The 14,885-nt window shown below is 41.8% G+C and overlaps 1 protein-coding gene across 6 annotated transcripts in view; it reads right to left on the bottom strand.

The window, feature by feature from the left end:
- Window positions 1–10,882, bottom strand: part of st3gal3a (ST3 beta-galactoside alpha-2,3-sialyltransferase 3a) — an 84,963-nt gene extending 74,081 nt beyond the window's left edge. For all 6 annotated transcript variants that reach the window (XM_064330657.1, XM_064330663.1, XM_064330665.1 and 3 more), the window contains exon 1: window positions 10,753–10,882. The gene's annotated coding sequence lies outside the window, so the exon portion shown is untranslated. The remainder of the gene's footprint in view (window positions 1–10,752) is intronic.
- Between the last annotated feature and the right edge of the window lie 4,003 nt (window positions 10,883–14,885).

Genomic DNA, 14,885 nt, shown 5'->3' with positions numbered 1-14,885 from the left:
ATAAACTGAATGAGAGAATAGCAATCTGTAAAAAGTGTCATCTCACTTAAGTAACTACACTAGGTAAAACATTCCATGTAGTACTGAGCAAAATGCAAAACTTATATTTTGTCCTGCACAAACGGAATATTTCTGTGCCTTCAACCAATATGGTAATTTCATGATCCCATTTGCATCAGCATAGGTTGGGCAGCACAATAGTAGCTGTGTCAGTATAAGCAATCAGTGTTGTGCAAGGTACTACAGCCACTATAATTCCTCATTAGTGTTTTATATAAAAAGTAATTTGTCTTAAACCACAATTATGCCTTGGGATACATGCTTATAGGTTTTATTTACTTTGTTACAGGGATAAACTTATGTTTCTATTTTAACACAATTTAAATATATTTGTTTTTTGTTGAACTGGTTTCACAATCACATAAAAAGTTATTTTCAGTTTTTTAAAAAAGTACTCATTGAAAATATACAATAACCTTTTCACCAATAAAGATTGTCTATGCTGGCTTGAAAAGCAGATTAACATTTATCTTTCAAAAGCAAATGTACCAGCAGAAAAATTTTGTAATGTTTGCACGCTATCTCTTCTGACATTGTACTGGACTGACTGAAAGAATTTGGGCAAATTCACTGTGGCAGTTAAGATAATGATTGTGTGTGTGTGTGTGCGCGCAGCCAATAAACCATGGCTGCTGGTTTAAGTAGACCTTAAGTGTCCTTTCATTGTGCTATTTTAGATGTACCAGTATTTCACTTCTGCAAATCAGGGTTTCATTGGAATTTGACTTAGTGAAAGGAAGCTACGTGCTTGAATTAGAGTAAAAGCTTAACGTTATCAAAAGAACACAACCATGGACAAATGTACAGTCTCCTATGAAATGGAAACTTTCCTTACATTCATTTCTGGGTAAAAAGCCAAACACCCTGCTAACATCACTTCACATTTTTAAAAACATAAAACAACTCTAATAATATACACTGGGCATACCAAATAAGGGAGAATGTAGTGTTAGTTTGGGAGCACAAATAACTCAAAGCCATGACTGAATGAAGCGTCTTTCAGCCTAGGTCAGTGAAAATAGCATTGTATTACACAGGGCACACTTTCCCCTTGGTTTTAATGCAGCCTGAAACTCTCTCCGTCCTTGTCGGTGTTCACAGCTGTTTGTTGATTGTGCAACAGAGCATGGTGTTGGGGGGGGGGGGGCGGCAGTAATATGGAAGCTATGTGTGCTCCCAATTCCCCTCTGGCTTCATGACGGGACATCACCAGCCTGCCCTGCTCGAGGCCCACCTCTTCAGGTGGAGAGTCCCGGGCACAGACATAGACCAAGGCCACGGGCGACCACGGGGGCATATCCCTGACACCGACCACTCGGCGCCCTCTCACCTACTCTGCCGACTTCAAAATGAGCCAAAAACGAGTCCGTTTACTTTTTAGAATGTGCAATGTTTAACTTGGTGGCCTGACCTACATAACGTCCAGTCAGGTCGAAGATGTCAGCGATAACACAAAATTGGTCAAAAGGATCAAAAGTTTCTCTCTCACAATCTGAATTATTTGATGCGACAAAAAGGTATTGGAATTAAAATTACTGGCACAGACTTGGCACAGAACTAAATGAAATAATGATTTATTGCATAATCACCACAATGGGTTTCAGAAGTCCATTTTACAGTATGATAACACTATCTACAATACAATATAAGTGTAAGATAAAATTATAGCATGAACCTTTGATTTCCACAGATAAGAGATAAGAGTATGTATAGTAGGTTGTGCCTAATCTGTTTAACTGGAGTTGCAACAGAAAATGTCATTTCTAAAATAGGAGAAGGAAGGAAAAACAGGAGGGAAAGGAAACACATTTGGGGCAATAAAGTGCTCTTCCTGCAGGTCTCGTGTCACATTTGGAACCTTGTCAGGAGGCGATTCAGCACACAGGAGATTCTTGGCCCTACGCAGGAGGGATTCATTTCACACTCTCTCCTCGAACAACTCTGCCTGGCACGCAACACAAGCTTTGTAAACTGATCTGTCCATCCCCGCGGCACGTTTCAACAAACGACCATTTCCACCGAAGCGGTCAAAACCTGCATCTGACCATCACCTCAAAGAGCATCCCAAAAACCATCCCAGGACCAATATCAATAAGGGGGAATTATTCCTCTCTGCGATTCAGTCCCTTTTTGCTTACTGGTGCACAGGTGATTGTGAAGCTGGGCGCTACGTGAATCTGCATCAGCCCTCTCAACTCTCCCACACTATTGTTCACATCTGTTGGGTGTCAGGTTGCATCGTTGCTGTGGCACATTAAAACCCTTTAAGTTGTGAGATCACAAATATGGGATAAGAATGTTCTTAACTGAATATCCTAATGCCGATGTAACAATCACTACTGGTTACTGAAAGCAATGGAGTTCTAGAACACTGACTTAGAACTTCCAGAAACATACTCTTCAAAAGATTAAGGGGCCCAGTGCTGGTAGGCAGGTCACTCCATTTTAAAAACCTCAATTCACACTTTTAAAATAGGAAATTATGGTTTGTGACAAAAAGTGTTAGTTGGTAGTTGACAACTGTGGAAACTGCTATTGATCCTATGTAATTTTAATAAATTTTGTCTTCTTGCACTGAAAAGCTTCCCTTTGGCAATTATACTAAATTCTACTGAATGAGATAGCACCACTCAATAGCCAGCAGTGATTGCAATACTAGGAAATTTAACATAAATCCCGCCTTAAAGCAAAATTAACCTAACTGATTGGTTTAAAGTGTGTTGTTTGTCTTACTGCCTTCAGATGGCTCTTGCCAACCAGTACAGATATCAAGGTGACTCTGATTTGTTTTGGCTTTGAAACTTGACATCAAAGTATTATGATGAAATTTTGCTCGCCTACACAGTTAAAAGTCCACCAGAACCACAGGACCCGACGCCCCAACAGTTCTTGTTATTAGGACAAATGTGCAATCGGGCCATGAAATTCAAGGCCACTGGGGAAAATCTTGTTAAATACGGGTTGGACTGATAGCTTTCAGTGCCACGGCTGTTTAATGGAACTCTTGAGAGGGAGAGAAGATTTTGGCATGCACACCCCAGTGCGAGGTGGCCTGGCTAAAATGGAATAGGCGTGATGGACAGAAACAAAAAATGGCGATGTGACCTGGTGCAGGCATTCTTTTGACTTTTAATGTCCCTTTATTTTATTCTCTATGATCTGAGACCCCCCAAAAATAATGACTATAAAACAGCTAAAAGCAGACACAAAAAAACCAACCACCCCACCCCACCCCCGCCCCCCCGAAAAAGGAAACACCACAAATTAAAAATTTAAAGCGCACACACAAAAAAAAAAAGGAAGATGGGGGGAAAAAAAAAAAATGTATAAAACCAAAAATGTAGAGAAGCAACAATAGAGCAGAATACTTGGTATGGTGAACCGATGTACAGCAGAGGTGGACCCCCTCCAGCCTGAGAGAGATTGAGTGCGCACCGGCGCTGAGCTCCAATGACGATTGTGGGCCGAATGTCATGGCAATAACCCTCAAATGATTACCAGACTTATCTCTCCTGGTTTAATGCTCAACAGGCTGCATAGACAGACACCGATAGTCACGTTTATCTGAGAGAGAAAGAGATTGACAGAATGGGGCAGGGCCTGGTTTGGCCTGTTGGCTGTAACTGGTAACTGGTATGTAAAAATGAGCATGCACACTGGACACCCCTGCCATTAGCGACAAGGGATGCATGGCTTTTCATAAAGGCTCACGTGTGTGCGCGCACGTGCACACACGCACACACACACAAACAACCAGTGGGACAGTGGGACCGTCCACACAGACCTCTGCAAGGGAAACACAACGCAGGCCCTGTATGGGTAGGCTGAAGAAAGGAAGGCTCTCACAACACGCAGGATGTCACATATCCAGCAGATATACTGGCTGACATATCACTCAGCAAATGTCTTAATGGCTTAAAACTCATACAATGGCTCAAAGTGGACTAGAAACCTATTTCCATGTACTACGAGTTCTGCAATGAGCAACAATCATGTTGAGACTGGCAACACTGCCTGAACAATGGCTTTCATAATGGAGTCTGTGTTGCAGACGAATCGCCTGCTTCGTAAGCGCAGACAGAAGGTCACGCCAAACCATGCTGCAAAAACAAGGTCGAGGTAAGGGGGGGTGGGGGGGTTCAAAGTCAGCCGGGTTCTATTTTCATAACAGTTGGAACCTATTTATGGAATTCTGGGAACGGCACCAAATCTACTGCTTCATGGTGACGAGGGAATGACCTGTCCCAAATTTCTGCCAGAAGTCATTCATTGCATACGCCTAGATCCTTCCTTCTCATCCCAACAAAAAAAAACCACAATCCTGCTCTACGTCTGTCCCATACTTTGCACGTAGCTGTGTCACTTATAACTTGTAATGTGCCTTGTCGTGAGTCATGTCCAGACAGTTCCTCTGTTCACATCTCTACCTGGCTAGTTTCCTTGCAGTCGCCTTTCAGTTCCACTTCACTCGGCTCAACTGCAACCGCATTCCATGTGACATGAACCAGCATGCTATGGTACCCTGCAATTACACCCGGCAGACCGGGACACAGACCGTTTCTCCTAATGTGTGCTGCCCAAACCCGAACAAAAACCTGCTAATTTAGGTTTGCATCCCGGTCGTCAAAAGCAGGGCAATTACTGATGCACCAGCACTTCAAAAATCAGAAAGAACCATTTTCATCCAGAATTATCCTATATAGCACATATATACAACGACACCGTCAGTTAAAGTTTGAAGGGAAAGCGCAAAAGTGTGAGATAACCAAATACAAATAAGGCTAATTTTAACGCAACCCTCTAGGTTCCCCTGGTTTAATAAAATTTTGTGGAAGACAATGTGGCAATAGCATCTTTTACACCACCGGTCATGGTTTACACACCCTACTGAACCAGCCAAACAATAGGATGAGTTGTATTATTAATATTTCAGAGTTCCCAAAGTTAATTTACTAGTGCACATTTTCAAACAACATTACAACGTATATACGACACAAACATGCCGGTTACTTTGCATTCATGAGACTATTTATAGTTATTCACGCCATTAGCAAACAATATAGACCACGGCGCCCAAGCTATGGGCCAAACTGCCAAGTTTAGCGCTTCTTTTGTAAGAATGGTTTACAACACGGCAAAACTACACTTCTGTAATAAAATCACTATCAGTTCATCAATTCAGTTGCAACGATGACATAAATATAACCATTTTCAACAACTATGTCTCCTCGTGTTTTAAAACAGTAAAAACAATGTTACACATTGACACGTCGTAGTTATTAAAGAAAGGACGATTCTTGTTACAGTGAGCGGTAAATCTGCCAACTTTCCAACAGGATACAAAATAAAGAACTTGGCACACCACTTTGGCTACCAGGCCATCCACTCTTCCTGATTTACAATGTAGTTTATGCTGTGAATTAGCTGGTTATTTACACCTTTCCAAAGCAGTTCTGTGTTATTGAGCAGATCTGTTAAACCTCTGAGATTCTATGAACATAATGAAGCGTTCTTATACTATTGATAAAACAACGACAATAACGACAATACTCTAGTGGATTTAATTTCTACAGCACCTTTCAATTTTTAATTGCTTTACATCGAAGGGTGAATCAGTTCAACGAACAATAATGTGTAGCATGCACCCTTTGTATTATGGACACAAACATTGCTTTATACTCTGACCTTTTAATTATTAACATTATGCAAATCATGAACACTGGTCGAATTTCAAAATCATTAAAATAAATGACATTTTATATTCATTTACAAAATTAATCTAAGCAATTATCTAGCCATTATTCATGGCTTTTCATTAAAAAGTATGCTCAAACAATTGTCAAACAAGTAACATTTGATTTTATATTGGAGAACTAAAATGTTGCAGCACCTACTGACTATTCCCAACAGCACTGGGTTTTCCACAGAATTTGTTTGCAATTCAACCACATCAAGCAATCAAATGAGCATGATCCTCTCAGGTTACACAATAACCCCAACATTTGAATACTTCGCACAGACAATTGGTGGTTGCATGTAAAAGCAAATTCACCCTGAAAGAATTAATTGCTTTTTGTGAGTCATGCAGGTTCCTCTATTAACAACATTAAGGTCAAAATACTCCAACTTGAACAAAAGGACAAATGCACTCCATTTTAAATATAGGCTTGTCCCACACAGAGCTCCAAGGGCTCTCCACTGACCGACCCTGGTTTTCATTTCTGTTTAAAATTCAACTGCTGTCAGCTGTTAGGGCTTTGGAGGAAGGTTAGACAGAACAGAACGGCATCAGAAAGATGGCTGTTGGAATCTGTGGACTGGAGTAAGGATAGTGATATCTTCTAAGCTTATTTCCCTGGCAAACGACAAACTTAAGTTTTCAATAGTTGATATACGATTCAGGGCACTGATTTCAGAGTGAAAGAACAAATTGCACAAATTCAGGGCTGTGGTGAATTAAGGCAAATCAAACCAAATTTTGGTAATTTCCTGATGACAGATGGTAGCACACCTGTACTGTAATAGCAAACTATTATTAAGGGAATACCTTTGTGTGTGGTGATTTGATTTCATTGATATTGTATTACATTGAGTCTGTAGTGGCATCTCTTAACACTATTGTTAAAGAATACAATTAGGGAAAATAGTGCTTGGGTTTCACAAGATGAGTTGTAAAATATTAAATTCACTGGAAAAAGCCATACATGGAAAGAAGAATACATTAATCTGTATTATTGCAAAAACAGTTTTAGTAGCACCCTGCAGCATATGTTCACATTATAAATGTTTCTGTGCTTCCCCAACAGTTTGCTGTAGAAGAACTTGACTGGCCTGCACAGAGCCCTGACCTCAACCACACCAAACACCTTTGGAACCAATTGGAAAGCCAACTGTGAGATAAGCCTAATCGTCCTATCAGTGCCTGATCTCACTAATGCTCTTCTGGCTGAATGGAAGCAAATCCCCGTAGCAATGCACCAACATCTAGTATAAAGCCTTCCTAAAAGAATGGAGGTTGTTATAGCTGCAAAGGGTGGACCAGCTCCATATTAATGCCCATAATTTTGGATGAGATTTTTGATGTCAGGTGTCCACATAGTTTTGGCCGTACAGTGTACGCTCTTAGTCACCATCCAGCAATGTTTCATATTATCTCATGGTACTATCTCATTATAGAATGTGATGGATAATGTCTTTTGATATTATATAAATTAAATAAACATCAAGATTTTTAATGACTAAAAAACTGCATTTACAATAGAAAATATTATTCTGTGTACCTTCAAAGACAGACACAACCTTCTAATTCTCAAACGAAAACGACCATTTCAGAATTATAAGGTTCTATCCGCAAGTTTGGCTCTTCAAAATGACTTACAAATGTCACAAGATTTTTATACTTTGAGTTAAAGTATGCCTAACATGAGGGACAACATAAGCAAAAACACATACATACACAATGACACCCTTTTTTTAGATGAGGGGTGTGAAAACTTTAATGCTCAGTATCTCAAAACCTAACGTAGATAGAACCTTCTCATTTTTGGCTCACAACATCACTAAAATATTGTAGCGCTGTTCATACCGTAACCCTTATGCTAGGAATGTCAATTACGTTAGGAACCTTACGACTGGGTGCTACTAATAAACTATGAATAAGCTCAGCCTTCTGATATAAAGAAAGATCAAAATATATCCAGAATGAATAGTTTGCTAAATAAACAAAAGATAGCTCTTGAAAAAGATGCTAGATGTATTTGAAAAGCAGATGAAGAAAGTGATAAAAAAACAGTTCTGATGAGATCCATTGTAGCTTGATGACTTTAAGCAAAGATCTATGGTTACCAAAAGCGACTGTCCTAAATACAAGGTAACAATAACACAAGAAGCAATTCCAATGAAAACTCTCAAATTCTATACATTTGTGTATTTTTATATCTCTTTCAAAGTACAGGAAGAGCATTTCAATTCTGAATGGCATTCATTCTAGATGTTTTAACATATTAACAGGTACGGACACAATTTCTCTCAGCTATTACAAAACAGTGATTGTCTGTCTCATATGTTCAAAGTTCATAGCTTATATGTAGCAGAGAGCACCATGATTTGAGGTGCTTCAGGTGGGTGAAAAAGCAGACAGACAGAGAGAGGTGAAAAATATAAAATTTGTTCCGGATGAAATAAGCAATTCCAAAAATGCTAAAATGCGTTATTGCTACCGCTGTCACAATATAGCCCTCAATGTCCCTCTCCCAGAAACTTTCTGTAACCTCCTACATTATGCTTTTAAACACATCCTTTATTGTTACAGTACATACTGATTTTAAAATGATTTACATTAATCAGATTCAGTGAACAATAAATCATTACACAAAGATAAAAAAATGAACAACTGACAGAGAAAAAAGAGAACAGGTACTGAGCACCGTGGGAAAAAAGGAATGGAGAAGTGTTTAGAAATTATACAATAACTAGCCTACTTACTGATAAACATTTTGATCAGAATTTTCTGTTTTTCATCCTGAAAACAGTGAGCGTTGATCGGACATTGACATTTTGTTAATATATGATGGGACATAGTTGGAAACCACTCCAATTTCAATGAAGCCAACTGATACAGCGATCCGGACCGACCTCTCCAAACTGACCTATTGGTATATACATTTTACAAATACAAGTTTTAACTTTTTTAATAAGAATTGATCATTTATTCTGAAAGCCCCGTATAAAGTTGTTTATTATGATTACTATAGTCATTTCTGTCATGTCAGCATGGCTGAATTTGTACTTTCCTATGTTTCACTTCCATAAATAACCCCTATGCATCAAGGAACAGTTTACACAATGGCCGTAGTTCTTCTAGTACTACAATCATTAGATCCCAGACTGCATCTTAGAACAGAGGCTCTTTCAGGCAGCAGTAAAAGCTTATAGGTGTAACGGTATTCCCTACTAACCTACTCACTTTTTCATTAAATGTTACTTGAAATGTATCACTCTATCTTTCTCTCTTTGCCTCTGTCCCTATCTCTCTCAGGTAATTTGAGTGTTCAGTGAAAAAGAATTGAAAATGGAATTGTTCAGTACAAAAGCAACATTCTTACACAATTTATACTGGATGTTAATTACAGCAATAGGTATATTGGTTAGGTTTCATCAGTATGACATTATTAACAACTTGTAACGGGCGTGACACTGTGTAATGTTATGTAATGGTGTCACCGCATCCCAACTGAAATCTAACTCTTATAATGAAGTCTCCTAATGATTATGTCATACAGTACGTGGGATGATAATGGAAGGTGTGGGGACTAGTGCAAACCAAAATCTAACGCAACAGTTACAGGATGTAAATTGGCTATTGTGTTGCCTTGGTCTGGCCAATGATTGTGAAAGGATGAGTTGCCTTGGTCTAGCCGAGGCTTATGAAAGGAAGTGTAATGGGATTTTTTTTTTTAAAAAGGGTTTTTAAAGTCAGACTTCAGTTAACATTAAAAAATGGCCCACCTTAAGCACTGTAGAAGGGCTTTCATTTTCCGCTTGGCCTAAAGGACCCATCAACAGTCCTTCATGCAGCAGCCTAGTTTACTTTACTCCCATCTAAGAACAAAACCAGGCCCAGCGCTACTTAGCCTCTGCCCAATGGAAGAGTGACATACAAAGTGCTGTAGCACATGTGCTGGTCAGTGGGAAACAACTTTGCTGAACAAACTAAGCCCTCACAACCTACCACGACACCGTAAATGACAACAGCCTTCAACCAGCTTGAAGTCCAGATACCAATTAAATGATACACTGCTGTGTAAACATGAGGTGCCGTTTTGTAAACATCAATAAGATTGCAACGTGTAATAGAAATCTTACATAGAATGTCACATGCTGCCTTCCCAGCCTGTATAACCCATACAGAAGAAGAAAAAGAAGAACGCGTGTTACTAGGCTGCCCCTGTGCAAAAGATTTGTAATGATCTCTTTTTTGCCTTTGTTTGATCCTCTGAACACCCAGTGGTCTAAACACCATTAACAACCTATTTCTTGTAACTACTTTTCCTGAATTCAGTATGGGCACTTCACGGATAGACCAAAGCTTTTTTTTTTTTAATAGCAATTAATTCACAAAGTCCTTGCAAGTAATCGATTTTGCTGGGCACTGAATGCCGAAGGACAGTGAAGTGGTCAATGTGGTATTTCAGACTTCAGAGATAGAGAAAAAACTCTCACTGCACAATCACCCTGCATAAAAATCTTTCACTGTTTGTCACCAATTAGAATCTGTCACTGTTTCCTGCTATGAAAAACCAATTCACACGATCTTTCAGGTACAGTATGTTTCTTTTTCACAGACAACCTAATGGGACACCAACAGTAAACACTCAGTAAATGCCTCCTGTGTGTCCAATTGCCAGTCGCAGCTGGCCTGTCAACAGAAGCCAACAGCCTTGCCCTCTCTGCACTACTGTGTGCACACTACTCTGTCAGTTACAAGAGGGGAGACGGCCTGTCAAGTTCCCCTGTCTGCGTGAGGTGCACGCTAGCTAAAAAGTGCTTAAAAAACTAACAGATTCTACTGAAGTGGAACCTCACACACCCCCCTGATGCCCCCCTCCCCCGTTGCTTTCCCTGACCTTCCCAGCGCGAGCGCACAGCGCACTGCGCCGCCGTCTGTCTCTGCCGCGGACGCGGAGTACTCACCAGGCCGGCTGCTCGCTTGCAAGGCAGAGACGCTCAAGAGGGGGCGACTAGGGGGGGTGGGCCGTCCTCTCCGACTGTTATCTTTTTTTTGACGTGTTACTCCAGATGGGCCCTGTGTTTGGACCGTCGTGCGGGGAGGGTGGGGGGGGGGGGGGCGGGGGCGGGGGGAAAGGGGAGGGGGTAGTCGGCGTGTCCTTTCTGTGGGCTCCGTAAGCAGGCGGGGCAAACGCGCGGCCCTCCTCCTCCAGCGCTGCCGCTTGTTTGTACTTCACTGAGTGCTGTGCAGCCGGAGTCCTGAGAGTGAGCCAGAGGTGGGGAGAGAGAGAGAGAGAGAGAGAGAGAGAGAGGAGGGAGGGTGGAAGGGGGGGGGGCAGACCGCTCATGGGCAGGCATGGGTGTGTGAGAGAGTGAGGCAGAGAGAGCTCTACACTTACGGCACAGTTTCCTGCTGCCTGCCACAGCCTGAGGGACAGCGAGTGATGGAACACAACCACAAAACCTATTAACTCACATGCACACACCACACACACACACACACACACACACACACACCACACACACACACACACACACACACACACACACACACACACACACACACACACACACACACACACACACACACACACACACACACACACACACACACACACGCACACACACTGAACATACTTTCTCTGAAACTGAGGTTAACACTGTTGCTGGGAGGAGACAGGTGCTATTTTCAAAATTGAATTAAATTCAGTTTGCTTCATTGGCATGACAGATCTGTACAATTGTATTGCCAAAGCTTGTTGGATGAGAAAAATGAACACAATTGCAATAATAATAAACCTGAATTATAATTATTGCAATCGTGTTCCTTTTCTCATCCAACAAGCTTTGGCAATACAATTGTACAGATCTGTCATGCCAATGAAGCAAACTGAATTTAATTCAATTTTGAAAATAGCACCTGTCTCCTCCCAGCAACAGTGTTAACCTCAGTTTCAGAGAAAGTGGACCAAAATAGAGCATGTGACAGTGGCAACACCCAAACTGCTGAAAACAGTTATGACTCGAATGGCTCATTTCCTTTAGACATTAGCCTCAACACTTCAGATGTCTGAGAATGAATCCGTTGAGATGCCGGTTTTTACCCTGTTGTGCAGGGTACCCATTTCAGATTCAGATGGACTAATTTAAAGCAGCCAAACTCCAGCCGAACTAATAAAAGCACTCAATTTGTACATTATTCCATTTTTTAAAATTTATTTTTACATTAAATCTGGGCTTAAGCGTGGATAATGGCATCATTATAGCGTAAAGATGTAAGCCTACTCATGGGCTGTGGGCGCGTTAGTGGTTAGTGTTTGATCGATCGATCGATCGAAAAGGCAGCTGAGTGGCTTGTAAACAGACAGTGAGGCGAACGCACCACTTGAGGAGAAGTGACAAGATGGCTCTGTGAAAAAGGAGAAACTTTGACCCACAAGCAGTGCTTCAATATCGCCGGCGCAATCTTTCCTTCGACCTTCAGCTCATGACCGTCGGCAAGGACCCGGGCTAAGGCTTAGCTACGAAGCGGATAATTAAAGCAACTGCGCGTTCCGAGTTTCATTTCCCCATTCTACGCAGCTCTGTCAAGTAGTTCTAGTTAATTATTGCTGCGTGGGATTTCCAAAGAATACGATCGAGATACATTTAACTAACACCGTTTTAAAAATAGAAAACACACCCACGAGCGGCCTATTGCGTAAGGCCAGAGCGATGCCAGGTGATCTTGTCGGAGGGCGCGTGGATTCAGGGCTACGCGCAGACGCCGGAATCCGCGTCCGGCGCGCGATCTGGCGGTTTGCGTAGCGACGAGTCAATCGGACGCGCTCCCGTCTTTGCTCTGCTCGGTAATCCGAAGGAAGAGGCGTTTGGCTTGTGTGCGCGCGTGCGTGCGGGAGGGGGGGGGCGTAACAAGATCCACGGCCCTCGCGGGCCTTGCTCCAAGCGCTCGGCAGGCCGAATCGCGCTGAGCAGGCTGAAAAGAACACCATTCTGTGCGAAGGGCGTGGCGGGCGGCAGCCAGGCGCGTCCTGCCAAGTTCGGGAGGGGCGAGGGAGAGGGAGGTCGGGTCGTTCAGACTCCAGACGCCGGGCCACCTCTGACATATCAGGTCAGACTCCAGTTAAAAACATGGCCGTCCTGACTTGCAGGGTTTCTAACCTTTGTTTGGTGTATGGTAACCCTCTGTGCTGGTTACCGAGACATGGATTAAACCTAGTTTTAGACTAAAAGAACCAAATCAGTGAAGATGTCCATTTAAAAATGTCTTTAGTCTAGGACTAGGCTTAATCTATGTCTGGAAACCAGTTCTTTAAGGCCTTAACATCATGAATAGCCTATATAATTAGAATTATCTTAACAGAACTGAAAAGATTGGCAATGCGGTTTTACTACTTTCAAAATGTGCCAATGGGGTAAGACAAATTCACTTGTCAAGCAAAAAGTAACTTAAAACAAGCTAATATTTTGTCCTTGAGAGAGAAAAACGATTTTAAATTGAAAGACTAAAACACTACTTTTTCAGTGTATTCTTCATAGGGTTAAATGAACCGGACGACCTGGTTGGATAGGTCAGTTCCACAATACACAAGTCAGTGAATTTGTTAATTGATCTTTATTTTTGTGGCCAGCTTTCATAAAAATTTACTGATACAACCCACCAAAAGCCAGCAGGAAGGAATAAAATGGGGGGACATGGGACTTGGAGAGCTTCAGTCCTATGATGTCTTTTAAATTATTCAGCCGGAGACTATAAATCGAATCCTTCCCGGACGTCTTTCTCATCTTCACAGGCCATTTCAAACTCCTTTCTGAGTCACTTATCTCAGCAGTACGCTTCTGCGCACAGAATCCAGCACTGAAAAACCCCAAAGCCATCAGCACAAATCAATCACTTTTAGCACCGTTTACTGCTGAACAGAATGACTGATTGGACAGCAAGGAGTAGAGGTGCATTTAAAAAAAGGGGAGCGATTCCATCTTCGGAGAACGGAGAGGGAGAAAAAACCTTCAGGACAGGAAGACAGAGGACAGGACAGAGTCAGTCACAGGAAGTAAGCATTTAGGCCACAGACCCGCTGTGATCTGGCTCTTGCGATAATCCTTAATAATAGTGTCTGCCGCGTTTCATGAGCTCACGATTGCTGCAAGCAGGTGAACAACAATAGTGGTGTACGTGCGATGACACACATTCACACTCTCCCCTGCAGTGTTGAGGTGATGCGACGCATTCCATTTACTTCAATGAAATCCAACAGCATCAAAAAGCGTACACAAAGTTCAATATTTTGTGTTCACTTAACTAACAGTTTGAGCCCTACAGGAATCAATTGTATTACACAAACCATCTTCTGTCAGTCTCCAGGGCTGCTGCTGTTTCTTCTTATGTATAGGTTATAGTCTCCAGGGTATTTTACCTGATATTGCACCCTGGGTAGCCTCTCACACCAGGATTAAGTTATCCCTATATGGGGGAAGGGACAGGGTGGGACAGCAGGTTCAATACTTTGACCACAGGACGTTCTCAGCACTGACATACGCACAGTAGCGCCTTGCATTATCAGCTTTCATATTTTCTGAAAAGAGGGCATGTAAGCCCACCTTTCATATATCCATACAATTTTTTTTTCTTTATTCAGGCGGTTAGAAAAGAGAGGGGGCACCAGACAAGGAATTACGCACAGCCGAGAGTGGGAGGCCCTGCGGACTACGCTTTCCTAGTTTGAGTCACCACTTACTGTACTGCCCACGAGCGAAAATGCTACAGATATGAGCCTAAATGCTGCACGCTAAAATGGCAATGTGCTAAAAATAGCTAGTTTAATATACAGGAAACCGTTTACGTTACTTTTTATTAGAGCTGTTGTCTGAGCAGCTTCAAGAGGCATGTTAGACAGTGATCGCGGAAAAACTGGAAATAAAATCTTATCTTGCAAGACACATTGATAAACAGCAGATTTAATGGGAAGTAAATTAATCAGGAAGCTTCCTCCGACAGGCAAATTTAAACATTGAAAACTCCACCCCAGATACACTTTCAATGTCTATCTCTGGCCTTTTCCTCATCAGAGGCACACACATCCCACTGAGGCACATTC

Source organism: Anguilla rostrata, chromosome 4, assembly GCF_018555375.3.
Source record: "Anguilla rostrata isolate EN2019 chromosome 4, ASM1855537v3, whole genome shotgun sequence".
Lineage (NCBI taxonomy): Eukaryota > Metazoa > Chordata > Actinopteri > Anguilliformes > Anguillidae > Anguilla > Anguilla rostrata.
The sequence above is the reverse complement of the archived record's forward strand: the minus strand, read 5'-3'. Positions and strand labels throughout refer to the sequence as shown.